The sequence below is a fragment of the Odocoileus virginianus genome, chromosome 16 (assembly GCF_023699985.2).
Source record: "Odocoileus virginianus isolate 20LAN1187 ecotype Illinois chromosome 16, Ovbor_1.2, whole genome shotgun sequence".
In the NCBI taxonomy this organism is placed as follows: domain Eukaryota; kingdom Metazoa; phylum Chordata; class Mammalia; order Artiodactyla; family Cervidae; genus Odocoileus; species Odocoileus virginianus.
Genome location: NC_069689.1, coordinates 30,559,727 through 30,574,961, shown reverse-complemented (window position 1 = coordinate 30,574,961; position 15,235 = coordinate 30,559,727). Strand labels below are relative to the sequence as shown.

At 40.9% G+C, this 15,235-nt stretch overlaps 1 pseudogene; it reads right to left on the bottom strand.

Moving 5' to 3' along the window:
• Positions 1-9,833: 9,833 nt before the first annotated feature.
• LOC110122887 (small ribosomal subunit protein eS25 pseudogene) lies at positions 9,834-14,698 on the bottom strand (annotated as a pseudogene).
• Positions 14,699-15,235: the final 537 nt, after the last annotated feature.

Here is a 15,235-nt window from a genome sequence, read left to right as displayed (position 1 = left end):
AGTCCTGCTGCTGCTGCTGCTGCTGCTGCTAAGTCGCTTCAGTCGTGTCCGACTCTGTGCGACCCCACAGACAGCAGCCCACCAGGCTCCCCCGTCCCTGGGATTCTCCAGGCAAGAACACTGGAGTGGGTTGCCATTTCCTTCTCCAATGCATGAAAGTGAAAAGTGAAAGTGAAGTCACTCAGTCGTGTCCGACTCTTCACAACCCCATGGACTGCAGCCCACCAGGCTCCTCCATTCATGGCATTTTTCCAGGCAAGAGTACTGGAGTGAGTTGCCACTGCCTTCTCCTAGAAGTCCTGCAGTAAAAATCTAACTTTGCACTACCCAATGTGTCTCGAACTCATTTGACCAAAGCATCTCTGTTGTGATAGATGTGTTGGTGGCTATAGAACATTTATTAATACTCGGCAAGATGCTAGGGTTAAATAGAATATAACTTGTGAAATGCAGTTCAGGTAGTAGGTGACATTCTGAACTAGGATATAGCAGTATAAGATACAGTAAATTACTACTATATTCCCAGGTAGCTCAGTAGCAAAGAATCCGCCTAACAACACAGGAGACACGGCTTGATCCTTGGGTCGGGAAGATCCCTCCCGGGGAAATGGCAACCCACTCCAGCATTCTTGCCTGGAAAATCCATGGACAGAGGAGCCTGGTGGGTTACAATACATGGGGTCACAAAGTCAGACACAGCTGAGTAACTAAGAATGCACGTACACACCTATATTCTCTGTTTAAAATCTTGAAGTAGTTTCAATATGATGATATATGCTGTACAAAAAAATGAAAGAAACTGTAAGAAAGTGTTAGTTGCTCAGTCGTGTCCGACTCTTTGCGACCCCATAGATTGTACCTCACCAGGCTCCTCTGGCCATGGAATCTTCCAGGCAGGAATACTAGAGTGGGTAACTGTTCCCTTCTCCAGGGGATCTTCCCAACCCAGGGATCAAACCCAGGTCTCTCACATTGCAGCCAGATTCCTTACTGTTTAGCCACCTGGGAAGTCCCGTATCCTGTATATAGGAAAAGCCAAAGTTGAGAATTTGGGGCCATGTCAGGATCCTGACTTCTGCTGGAGGGCAGAGGGAGTGAGATGAGAGGCTGGGGACAAGAGAATTGGTTAAAAGGCTGCTTAAGAAGCTGTTTGGCACCAGGTCTCATCACCACCCTGAAAAGCCAAGTGACTTTCCCTTTCTTTCAACCCTGCAGGAAAGAGGAAGTAAAGGCAAAATTTAACTTCAGGAAAAATACAATGTAGAAGAACTATAACCATCTTACACTGCTTACTTCAGCCATACTAATGTAATCATTTAATACTGACATTAAAAAGAAAGCCTGCATTACGTTCATACTGAGAGGTGGCAGGGTATGAGAGTTCTAGGTCCTTGCTGGCCAGAGAGAAAGTAAACAACATGATCTAAGGTTGATGAGTCAAGAATCCATGGCATAACCGTATTATGTAGATAGAAGTGAATACCAGAAAAAAACAGTTATATTAGAAAGAGATGTCTTTGGGTAGCAGCAGCATGGCTGGGGGCAGGGAACACGATTTTTGTTGCATTTTAACATCATTTGATTCTTAAAATTAAAAAATGCTAACATTTGCTGTGATAAAGAGCAAAAGCTTTATGCATTATCTAAAGATTAAGTTTATTCTTTTATTCAAGGCACATTGGCAAAATGCACTTCTATGCTAGGCCAGACCATCTGTGAAGAGCTCTCTTGAGATCCCCAGATAAAAGTTACTGAAGGTACAAACTATATTTTGTCAGTGATTCTCCCTATGAATTATTTATCATATTTTTATATAGTGGAAAACTAACTTGGAAACTGGTATATCATGATTACACTGTGGATACAGACAGTTAATAAGCAGGGACTGCTATATTTGATTCAACAAAATAGTTCTCAACCAGAAGCAGAAGTTACTTTAGAAAGCAGCTTACCACAATAAAAAAGAAAAAGGAAATCACTGCGGCCTGGGTGCCTAGACCTTGTAAAAGCTGCCCATTACATGTGTGCACAGGAATCCCAGGTCAAGAGCCAGGCAATTGAAAACCCAAGAGAAAGTGATTTAACTTGAAAGCCTTTAAAGAGACTCAAATTAGCTACTCCTATGACAGCACGGATGGATCACATACCAATGAAGTTAGTTGAGGAAGCTAAGAGTTCATTTAAATATGAGACCGCTCCCTTTAAACTCTGTGAGTTGAAGAATCCATGACTGTTGCATACCTGTTAGCATTTTTTTAATATATAAGGATCTTCCAGAAAAACATCAACTCAACAGCCTGTGCCTGAAGGGAACTTTGGTACCACACCTAAAGAAGGTGTTTTTACACACCTTGTTTGTAAAGGTGGGGCCAGAGATTCTGCAAGAAGTTCAGAACAGGACTTAAGGCTTTGTAGAAGTCAGCTGATTTTTACATATATGCAAATGGCTTCCCTGCCATTCTTCACTAATCAACCACACGAGAGCCAAGAGCACTTTTGCAGTCCTAGGGACTCTAGGGACACGCTGCTCAGGTGACAGGTAGTGCTTGCTACCTCCACCTTGGCTGCGGCAAGTGGCAGAGCAGTAAAAACTTAGGGGTGAGCAACCCCGATGACTCACCTGAGAGTTCACTCAGCACTGTGGGCCAGAACCGGGAGGACAAAGCGGATCTTTGAAACCCAGCACTCAAGATGCTCACAGCCCAGACTCATAAAGATGATTACATACCATATTATAGAGGTACGCAGCTGATGCCAGGAGCAAGGGGGCCCCCCAACCACCGGCTTCACAGAGGAGCGCCCCTCTTCCCCAGACCCCTTTCTGCCTTTTGTCTATAATAAAGACCCTGCTTTATTATAATGTGAGCACTGAAAAAGTCACAATTTGGTAGGACTGAGAATATCTGAAACCTGTCTTGCCATTACCCAGGCTAGGATAACAGACACCGTCAGGGAATGTTTGACGGGAGGATCCCTACGTGCTGTCTCATGAGCCCTTTGTCCCTCTTCAAGCGCAACAGCACGCTGCTCCCAGGGACTGAGGTCGTTGTGTGAGGCAGGCTTGGGTCTCCTTTAGTAAACATTCTCTTAGGACAAAACTGCTTAGTCCCCTTGCCCTTTCTTGAGATATGGATTGTCTCCTGACCTTGTGACTAACTACCCCTTGTTCCCTTGGTAATGGTTGCTGTATGTTTGGTTTTCTGATCTCTATCATTCCCGAAAGAAGCTTCTTGTACCACAGCCCATATATACTCATAGAAAAATCATTAAAGCACCTTTGCTCCATCCGAGCTTAGGTCCCTGGGTCTTTTTTTGTCTCTCTCTCTCTCTCTCTTTTTTACTTTCTTATCGTCGACTCCATACCACCAGGTTCCGGTCCATTAAAGGACCCCAACAAGACACAGTAAAAGGCAGTGCAAAATAACAAAAGCATCTCTCCCCTGATAATTTCAGTTGTAGAGTATCAGATCACCCCCATCTTTGCACGACTCCTGCTTTCTTACTCACTGGAAGCTTTTGTTCTCTAAAATTATTAAACAGCAGAAACTTTGCTATTTGAAATTAAATCTGTAAAAATGAAACATTCCATTATTGATTGAGCATCCAAGTCACTCTGACACAGAGAAGTAGACTTTATTTACAACCCCGGTGTAAAGCTTCAGGAAAGGAGTTGTGAACATGGTATTCCACACCTAAACTTTTAGTTTCCAAGGAAACATCACTCCTGAGCTCACTCTAACACTTTAACCTGACACTGGCCATGGGAGCCCTCTTTTGCTATCAGCCTGTCAAAATACTGTTTCATTCACATTTTATCTCCACGCTTCCCTCAAATCCTGTGTTAACTCTATACTTTATCCGGTCCTCTAGTATATAGCCTCCCTTATTGTAATGGGTTAATAAACCTGTTTGTCAGATTACCGGTCTGTGGATGGGCTAAGACGGCATCATAATCTATCAAAGACTTGTTGATTTCCAGAATCCTATCGTAACAATCTAGATAGTATTGGGGATACGACTATACAACTGTGGCAAGGGGTTGTTCAATCACTAAGTTGTGCCCAACTCTTTGCGACTCCATGGACTGCAGCATACCAGGCTTCCCTGTCCTTCACCAACTCCCAGAGTTTGCTTAAACTCATGGCCATTGAGTCAGTGATATTATCTAACCATCTCATCCTCTGGGGGAAAGACTAACAAATTTATACTTGAAATTTGGGCTTTCTAGGTGACTCAGTGAGTAAAGAAACTGCCTGCAATGCAGGAGACACAGGTTTGAACCCCGGGTCAGGAAGATCTCCTGGAGGAGGGCAGGGCAACTCACTTCAGTGTTCCTGCCTGGAGAATCCCATGGACAGAGAAGCCTGGCAGCCTGGTCCATGGGGTCACAAAGAGTCAGATATGACTGAAGATGAGCACGCATGCACAAACCTGAAGTTGTTTCTTACTAAATCTAGCCATTTGTTAGCTTGAAATTTGATTCCATGCTGAATTAAAATGACTGAAATGTGAAAATAGCCCTTAAAGAACCTTAAAGTCTCATACAAAAAAAAAATAAGATACATGGCAAGCATTTAGAGAAAAAAACTTTCCAAAATAAGTTTTTGATCTAACAGAGTTAGAAACCCCAGAGGGCTAAATTCCTGGCCAATTCATACCAATTCTGTAAGACCCAGCTCAAGCCTTACCTCTTCTCCAGAGCTGTCCCGAGTCCTTCCTTTTCCATACTCCGGTGTTACATCTGTGCCATGGCACACACCACACAATACCGTGATTGCTTGGTTACCTGTTTTCCCTGTTCATCTCAACTCGTTGAGAGCAGGTCCTTGTTCATAAATTCCTAGCACCTGACACAATCCCAGGCAGAGAGGAGCTCAGTTAATGTTGATGAACCAACAAATGAAGAGGAGACTGGGAGCAAGAAAACCGGTTGGCAAGTGGTAGTAATGGTTCAAAAGGGATAGATATGACCTGGACTCAGCATGACTAGAAGGAAATGATATATAAATGTGGGACATTTGAAAGGAAGATTAAAAAAAAACAAGATTTGTTAATTAAGTGGAAGTGGAAAACAAAGAAAAATTTTAAATCTCAAAACTACACAGGAAGTGGATATCACAACTGGAATAAAGGAATCCTAGACTATTTTGCTGAGCTTTTTTGGTTTTGATTTTTTTTCTTTTTTTGTCCTGTGCAGTATGTGGGATCTTAGTCTCCTAAGGATAGAACCCGTGCCCCCTGCAGTGGAAGCTCAGAGTCTTACGGCTGGACCTCCAGGGAAGTCCCTATTCAGCTTTAGAAAAGCACATTTCAAGGTCCTAGGACAGTCCAGGGTGCTTTCAGACATTCAGAATTAGAGTCAAGGCTCAGAATACACTGGGAACCATTAACATTGAGGCAAACTTTAAAAAGTGGATGAACTCTCCCCTGAGGAAGAGACTATGCACTGACTGGTTGAAGGACTGAAACTTGGAGAATGAAGAGTTCTAGAGAAAAAGAAGCAAAAAAGACAACAGAAAGAACACATTCACAGTATGCTGGACACCAGTGGAGAAGGGCTGCCTGCGGGTAACAGGAAGACAACCCAAGAAAGTCGCCTGAAAAACCGTAACAACTTGAAGTTCAGCACAGTAGTGAGTTATAAAATACAACAGTTGTTTACATCACTGGCTTTCCTCCAGCTGTTACCTGTGAGAAAATATAATGGACAAAAGATCCAATTTTCAATGGCAAAAACCAAACAAAAATACCTGGCAGTAAACTTTGAAAATGTGTGGTAATTTTTACTAATTTACAAAGACCAAGAGATTTTAATAACGAAGAGATGCGGTAGATGGGAAACATGATAAAATGAAATGTTAGTGTCCTCCAAATGGACACATTAAATAACAATTTAAAGCCAGAATAAATTGCAAGTGGACCAATGAGGTATTTGAAATATAAAGAAAAACAGATAAAAGCAGCATAAATGGGGAGAAAGGAAGAACACTTTCTAGGCATAATCCCAAAAAGGACTTAAAAAGAAAGGATTGACAGTTAAGACTGTGAACAAACCTGATCCTAGAGTCCAAGCCACACAGCTCAGGCCTTTAAAATGTCCTTTTCAGTCCTTGGATCTGTGATCATTACAATCCCCCCTCCCCCACCCACCACAAATACGCACCACACCATCCCCACCGCCAACCCTGGCCTGAGCAGATGAATCATCTGTAAGGACTCACCAAGGATCTTCACAGTCCCATTCTAGATAGATCAACACTGCAGATTTTCAACTTCCAAAACCACTCTCAAGGCCTTGTGATACGGCTAGCCCTCAGCTCCGGCTGAGAAACAGGATTAAGAGGAAAAAACAACCAGGCCATGGCTGCTGCTGCTAAGCCAAAAGCCAAGAAGGACACCACTAGTGTTTGGGCTGAGGTTGTTTTGGCCCTAGAAGTAACAGCAACACACCCCACCTGACCAAAAGTAGAGACCAAAAGCAGGAGAAAGACAGTAGCAAGTACAAAACCTATTAGGGTTTATGTTCAAATGTTCTCTGGCTTGTTTTTTCCTTGGCCATAAAAAAAAAAAGTCTATCATAGCGGTTCTCAAACTTCAGAGTGCATCAGAATCACCTGGAAGGCTTTTGTAAAAAGATAGCTGGGTACCACTCCCCCCACCCCCCCGCCCAAGTTTCTGACTTAGTTGGTTTGGAGTGGAACCTGAAGGTTTGCATGTCCACAGGTGAATTAAATCAAATTCTAAAACATGTCAAACCAGTGACTTCCCTAATGGCCTAGTGGCTAAGACTCCATGCTCTCATTGTAGAAGGCCAGGGTTCAATCCCTGGTCAGGGAACTAGAGCCCACATGCCACAACTAAAAAAGATCCAGAATGCTAAAACTAACAGCTGGCACAGCTGAATACTGAAAAAAGAAAAAAAGACAGACATGGAGGAAAGCTATGTGCACATGTCTGTATGTTTAAATAATCACTTTATAAAAAAAAATAATAATAATCACTTTATATTAAATCAATTATACCAGAAGTGCTTTTCAGGTACTTAGCCCTATGATAGGTAATATCTTTTCCAGGCAGATCTAAATTTATTATGACTAAATAGAGGAATTCCTTGGTGGCCCAGTGGTTAGGACTCTGCTTTCACTGCCGAGGGCCTGGGTTCAATCCGTGGTTGGGAAACTAAGATCACAAAAGCCCCACAGGGTGGTCAAAATGAATAAATAAATACAGTTACAAATATTTCATCTAAATGTGTGAATTTTAATTGTCTAGTTACGACTATCAGAGAAGGCAATGGCAGCCCACTCCAGTATTCTTGCCTGGAAAATCCCATGGATGGAGGAGCCTGGCAGACTGCAGGTAGTCCATGGGGTCGCAAAGAGTCAGACACGACTGAGCAACTTCACTTTCACTTTTCACTTTCATGCATTGGAGAAAGAAATGGCAACCCACTCCAGTGTTCTAGCCTGGAGAATCCCAGAGACGGGGGAACCTGGTGGGCTGCTGTCTATGAGGTCGCACAGAGTCGGACACGACTGAAGCAACTTAGCAGCAGCAGCAGCAGTTACAACTATAATGTATATCATAGGGATATCATTTATATATGTCTCAAATCTTACTAACCAATAAAAATTAATAATACTGGGACTTCCCTGGCAGTCCAGTGGTTAAGACTCCACATTTCCACCACAGGGGGCATGAGTTCGATCCCTGGTCAGAGAACATGGCCACATGCCATGTGCCATGGCCAAAATGCAAAATAATAATACCTAGCTTAGTTTACTATGCTTTATAAAACCATAGATGTTAACACAAAAAAAGCAATTCAGAATTATGATTAAAGTGGGCATTTGCTTTTTTATTAAAAAAGCAATTGCTCCTTCAATAGCTGAATGACTAAAACTGTAATACATCCAGAAAATGAAATACAGAAGGAATGACCTACTGACACATGCAATGATTTGGATGGATCTCAGGGCATTTATATTGAGTGAAAAAAAAAATTCTCAAAAGACTATGTATTGTAGGAGTCCATTTAGATAAATTCCTCAAAATGGTAAAATTATAGATATGGAGAATAGATTATTAACTACCAGGGTCTAAAAATAATACTCGAATGCCAGGTAGATAAATCCTTAAACAGGCAGCATGAGGGAGAGCTTTGTGGTAATGGAATAGGTCTGTTTCTTGATAGCACTGATGGTTACAGGAATCTATACACTTGATAAAATGACACAGAACTATACATATATGTTGCACCAATGTCCATTTCTTGGCTTTGATACTGTACTATATCCATATAAGATAGAAGCATTGGGAAACTGGGTAAAGAATATATGGAACTCTCTATACTATTTTTGCAACTTCCTATGAATCTACAATTGTATAAAAATTAAAGTTAAGAAAAAAAAAGAAGTCGGGAATTCCCTGACAGTCCCATGGTTAGGACTTGGTGCTTTAACTGCCATGGTCCACGGTTCAATCCTTGGTAGGGAACTAAGATCCTGCAAGCCACATGGTATAGTGAAAAAAGGAAAAAAAGTTAAAAAGCAGCTGCATATCTATACAACAAATTTAGAAAGCAATTTTTTTTAAAGAGACAATTTAGGGGCTTCCCTGGTGGCTCAGTGGTAAAGAATCACCTGCCAATGCAGGAGACATGGGTTTGATCCCTGGTCCAGGAGAATCCCACATGCGCTGGAGCAACTAAGTCTGTGCACCACAACTATTGAGCCTGTGCTCTAGAGCCCAGGAACTGCAACTACTGAACCCATGTACCCCAGAGCCCAGGCCCCGCAACAGAAGCCACCACACTGCAACAGAGCAGCCCCTGTTCGCCACAAGCAGAGAAAAGTCAATGGAACAAGGAAGACCCAGCACAGCCAAAAATAGACCATTTAAATAGATAGCAAAAATCATTAGTTACCTAGAATTGTTCAGTCACTAAACCATGTCTGACTCTTGCAACCCCATGGAGTCCCTGTCCTCCCAGAGTTTGGTCAGATTCACGTCTATTGAATCAGTGACGCTATCTAACCATCTCATCCTCTGCTGCCCCCTTCTCCTTTTACCTTCAATCTTTCCCAGCAGCCGGGTCTTTTCCAAAGAGTACCTGGAGCTGACTGTGGCTCAGATCATGAGCTCCTTATAACCTACAAAATAAGTCTTTTTTAAAGGTATTCAAGAGTGGCATGTAAAAAATTATAAAACCTCCTTGAAACATAAGTGGAGCAATATCATGTTCATTGATAGGAAGATTCAATATTGTAAAGATGTCAATTTCTTTAACATGACCTAAAGATTAAATGAATTTCCAATTAAGATCTCAAACAGGTTTACAGAACTTTTACTAGTTGCTTCTAAAATGTAATAGCATGACTTACCATAAGGCCACAGAAATGAACATGGTACACTGCATTGGTACAAAACCACCAACCAATAAAACCAAATGGAGAGCCCAGAAGTAGATCCATGCACACTTGGAAATTTGATAAGACAGAGGTGCCATTTAGGTCACTGGAGAAAGAATGGACTTTTTAGTAAAGAGTACTAAGTATCCACAAGGAAAAAAGGAATAAGTGATAGATAAAATAATTAGATATGAGTAGATATTTTGGAAACATTTCAAAGAAAATAGAGAATATCTGTGACCTCAGGGTTAGGAGAAAGCTATTAAACAAGACACAAAAAGTGTTAACCATAAAATGACAAATTCGACCATCTTAAAAGACCCTTTTTTTCATTAAAAGAAACTATGAGGAAGGTGAAATGAGAGCCACAAAATGAGAGAAAGTATTTGCAATATATCACTCACAAAAGTCTGCTACCCACAATGTATTTTTAAATTTATTTTTAAAAGTAAAATAAAAAACAGATAATAGTCAGGAAAATAAAATTAAAATTGCAATGAAAAATTGGTAAAAATAAATATTTAGGTTGGTAAAATTAAATTTGTGAAGCACTGACAAGAATGAAGAGTCTTATGGGAAGTTTGGGAGATTCTCAAATGGAATTTCTCTCTTTTTTTTTTTTAATGAATCCTGGCTCTGAGTCTTTTTCTTTTTTTTTTGGTTGTGTTGGGTCTTCACTGCTGCACAGGCTTTTGTCTCAGTTTAGTGAGCAGCGGAGCTACTCTTCAGTTGCAGGCTTCTCATTGCAGTGGCTTCTCTTTTTTTTTTTATTTAATAAAGCTTTATTTTTCAAAATGTACAGTTGGTGGGACCTGTTCATGCATCTTCACCAGCAGCTAGGGCATTTCCACCCTTGGTGTGTCTGCTGTAAATCACTTGAGCTCTGTGCTTTGAAACCAGTTTAGTAAGTCCTTTACTAAGGAGTTCCTGACGGGCTGCCCTGGCCAGGGAACCACGAATCTGCAGTCTCTCAGAGACGACAGCTGGAGTTATAAGCTTAGAGTTGGGAACTTCTTTACAGGGTTTGTCACATGTTGCTTTGTCAAACATGATGAGGTTATTGAGCTTGTCCCGAACTTTGCCTTTGGACCACTTCTTTTTGGCCTTGCCCCCAGATTTGTTCACTGGATCTTTGTCTTTCTTGGTCGACTTTCCGGCATCTTTTTTCTTCTTCTCGTCCTTGGGCGGCATAGCGAAGCGGGGAGAGCAGCTGCGACAATTGCCGCCTCGCTGAGATGTCAGACAGAAAGGCTGCGGCGGCTTCTCTGGTTGCAGAGCACAGGCTCGGGGCACGCGGGCTCGGTACTTGATGCTCCCAGGCTCTAGAGCACAGACAGGCTCAACAGTTGTGGCACACGGGCTTAGTCGCTCCTCGCCAGGTGGGATCTTTCCAGATCAGGGAGTGAACCTATGTCTCCTGCACTGGCAGGCGGATTCTTCACCACTGAGCCACCAGGGAAGCCTATTAAATGGAATTTCTTTTGTTTCCCTCGTGGATGTAAACTGGTATAACTATTGTGGAAAATGATTTGGCACCAGCCTGAAAACTAAACACTCACATACAGTATAACATACAATTAACACTCCTAGATTTAACCTTAAAATTCTTGGAAATATCCATCAAAAATGTGTATAAGAATGTTCAAAGTGTCAATGTTTTTAACAGCAAAATAGGAAGAAAAACAAACCAAATACCCATCTGCAGTAAAGTAACTCTTCTTCTCAATGGGGAGGTTTCAGCTCAAATACCACTTAATTAGGCCTTCTCCAAGCTCTATTTAAATTTAACACACACACTCCCCCTTACTTTCACATCAAATCACAACTCCCAGTTACCATCTAAAGTCAGTGCATTTTTTTTAAAGGTCGTCTTCTCACGGTGGACAGTCAACTTCATGAAAAGAACATGTGTCCTTTCTTACTCTGTATGTCTAGGCCTTAGCACAGAGTAACACTGAAAATAAAAGGGAAGGTGAAAGAGAAATCAAAAAAAGAGGGGGAAAAGAAAAAAGAGGGGGATAGTGAGGTGGAAGAAGAAGAGTTCATTGAAAACTTACCTATCAAAACAGAAACAGACTCACAGACATAGAGAACTGACTTGTAGTGTTAAGGAGAAGGGGAAAGGGGGAAGGATGGGTTGGAAGGCTGGGGTTAGCAAATGCTACTATTATATATAGAGTAAACAAGGTCCTACTGTACAACACAGGGAACTATATCCAATATTCTATAAGAAACCATAATGGATAAGAATACCTATCTATCTATGTATCTCAATCATACTACTATAGAGCAGAGTACAATATTGTACATCAACTCTACTTCCATAAAATTAGGTGTGTTTTTTTTTAAACAGTTCATTGAGATCTCAGACAAAAAGGGAAAGGGAAGCCAAGTTATAGAATCTTCCACATGAAATGGAGCAACTCTGTATCTGGAAGGTATGCTGATCATTTGAAGAAGGACTGAAGAAAGACAAGACTTCGTAAAACAGGAAGAAAAAATCAAAGTTGCGGGAGGAGGATCTGGAGGGTACAGAGTGATTCAAAATTGTTTCCGCTTTTGAGCTTAAGGTTTTACTCTTGCTATGGATATGTTTCACTGAGGGGTGGGAGGGCAGCATATTCCCGTTGGAAGACAGTAGGAAAAAAGATTTACCTTAATTGAAGTGTGATTTATCATCAAGTTTGCTACTGCATAAAATAAAGGATGACAATTGTTATGGGCTAAGTATCTTCTCAAAATGCATATGTTGAAATCCGAACCCCTGGCGCATCATAACGTGACTGTGCTTGGAGACAGGATCTGTAGTGAGGTAATTACAATAAAACGAGGTCACATAAGTAGGCCCTAATCCATTATAACTGCTTTCCTTAAGAAGAGATGAGGACAGACCTGCACACACACAGAGAAAAGCCACGTGAAAACACAGCAAGAAGGTGGCCTCCTGCTAGTCAGGGAAAGAAGACTCAAAACAAAAACAAAAAACCAAACCTGCTGACCTTGAACTTGGGCTTTCCACCTCCTAAACTGTCAGAAAATACATTTGTTGTTTAAGCCACCCAGTTTGTGGTATTTTGTTGTGGCAGCCCTGGCAATCCATCACTCTGACTAAATACTACGCTGCCTAGAACTGCTTTAATGCAAAAGAAATTTTCCTGTGCTTCCCTAGGTCCCATTAGCCAACACCTATTAAAAGATAATAAAAACCTGCCATGCTATTAAGAATTATTGAAATTGCTTAATTACCTGAGTATGGGATGTTGATAAACTACTGCCAACTTTTTGTTCCCTTACTGATTTATAAGACGACTCGATCAAATCCAATTTATCCATTTCACACTGCAGGCAGGAAGCCCAGGGCCTGCAAGTTTTCCAGAAATGAAAACATAAGAAAATGCCTGAGATCTAGGCATGAAAAGGGCAGACACCAATTTAAGAAAATTAAACTACAAAATTTAAAAATGTTCCATTAAATTAATATATAAACTTAATTTTTCATTTTAAAACATACAAATTTCCTTACATTTGAAAATAATTAGCACATTAGATTTTTACATTTCTCAAGAATTCTCACATATGCATGACTGCTTAAAACACATATCAAATCATTAATGAGTCAACACAGTCAATTAATTTCCAAAACAAGGGTAATCCATGCAGAAAGTTTTCTGAGAAAAAGATAGTCAACATTGGATATGCATACATCGTAATATTTGATGACATGGGGTAGGGTCTCCCTTTTCTCCTTCCATTCCCTAACTGCCTGCCTCCTTCATTTCCAAATTACATAACAGTTCAGAAGAGAGTGGCAGTGACTCCTGCAAGGGAGGGCTAGGGGATTGTGAGGATGAAACATCTACGGGTAAGGATAAGGGGCTCAGAAAAGAAGCAATCACAGGAACTTCCCTGGTGATCCAGTGGTTAAGAAACTGCAATGCTTCCACTGCAGGGGACAAAAGGGTTCATGAATGATACACGTGGAAACACAAAACAGAAGCATAGATACATCCTGGCAGGAGGCTTCTAGAGAGCAGCACCTGGCCTATATCCAGCAAGAAAACAGCAACCTCAGTCCCACCACCTCACAACTTGCAGTAGCTTGGAAGCGCAGCAGTTAGTGAAATCTTCCCTGGGCAAGTCTTCAGATGAGAATACAACCTGGCCAACAACTGGATTACAACCTTCTTGGACCCTCAGTAGAAGATAATGCTAAGCCATGCCCAGACTCCTGACACAGTGATAGTATGACAGAAAGAGATCTTACAAAGCTACAGTAAGACAAGTACAAGGTTAAAATAAGTAGACTAGTAGTGTTATTCTGTAATGTATTATCTGGCAACATGTTGAAACATTTAAAAGTATATACACTGAAACACTTAAAAGCATATATATTGAAACATTTAAAAGTATACATATTGCTTTCAACTGGATTTTTGTTGCTCAGTCATGTCTCCTTGCAACCTCACAGACTGCAATACGCCAGGCTTCCCTATCCTTCACTATCTCCTGGAGTTTGCTCAAACTCATGTCCACTGAGTCGATGATGCCATCCAACCATTTCATCCTCTGTCACCCCTTCTCCTCCTGCCCTCAATCTTTCCCAGCATCAGGGTCTTTTCAAATGAGTCAGCTCTTTGCATCAGGTGGTCAAAGTATTGGCGTTTCAGCTTCAACATCAGTCCTTCAATGAATAGTCAGGGTTGATGTCCTTTAGGGTTGACTGGTTTGATCTCTGTGCAGTCCAAGGGACTTTCAAGAGTCTTCTCCAGAACCACAATTCAACTGGATAGATATCAGCACATCACAAAAATGATCAACTATGATATTAAGACACTGGAAATTTCCTAGAAGCAAATTCTTTATCATTCTTCTGCCTCCATCCAATTCCTACAAACACCACACTATCACTGGTTCCAGTTCACCTTATGTGTAGCCTTTTAGTAAAAGTGTAGAAAGTGCAAAAGGCGGGGAGGTGGAAAGGATGTTTTCCCTCCTGGAGACATATCATTCTCTGAGGAAGAAAGCAGAAGTCCCCCTCAAGCTCTGTTGAGCCCTGACCTCTGTGGAAAAATCACTGCTCTTCTCTAATCTTATCCTGATTTTTTTTCACTCTATCACATCTCTATTAAAATAACAAGAGGACCCTGAGCTTCCTAATGTTGTTTTTGGAAAGAGTCCAATCATATTTTTTTTAAAAAGCTAAAATGTACAGGTGCCTACACTGCAATTTCCTCCAAGCTGCCACTAGTGGTTTTTCTATTATTAAGAGCAAAAACAAACATATCTTGGTTGCTTGCAACAGTAATTCTGAAATAAATGGTAGCACAAGAGACAGCAACAGAATTTTTAAGTCTAAAGCTAGAGGGTGAGTCTGCTCTTCCTTACCACAAATTTCTATTTTACTATATTAATTCATTAAGTTTAAAATACTGGTAAGTACCATCCTTCTAAGGAAAGACCTATGTTAATTACCCAAGGCACCCCCATACTAACTCTACCTAATTTTAACAGTTACTAAATACTGTTCACTCTATCCTATGGGATAGAAGAGAAATAAACATACTTCTAAGCAAAAACAATATAGACAGAAGTGAGGAAACAGTTTCCAGTTTAAATACACCAAGCGTATATCCAAAATAGAAAATAAAAGTAGCACTCTGAAACAAAAGTTACCTGTAACTCTAGAACATTTTAATTCTATAGAACTTTAATAAATAAAAGGCCCCAGTTTCCAAGTATCTACCAAAAAAAAGGAATGAATAATGAATCCCATCAGAACTGGGGAAATTTTCTTTTTCTTTAAAGGAAGTAGAGGGATGAAAGCA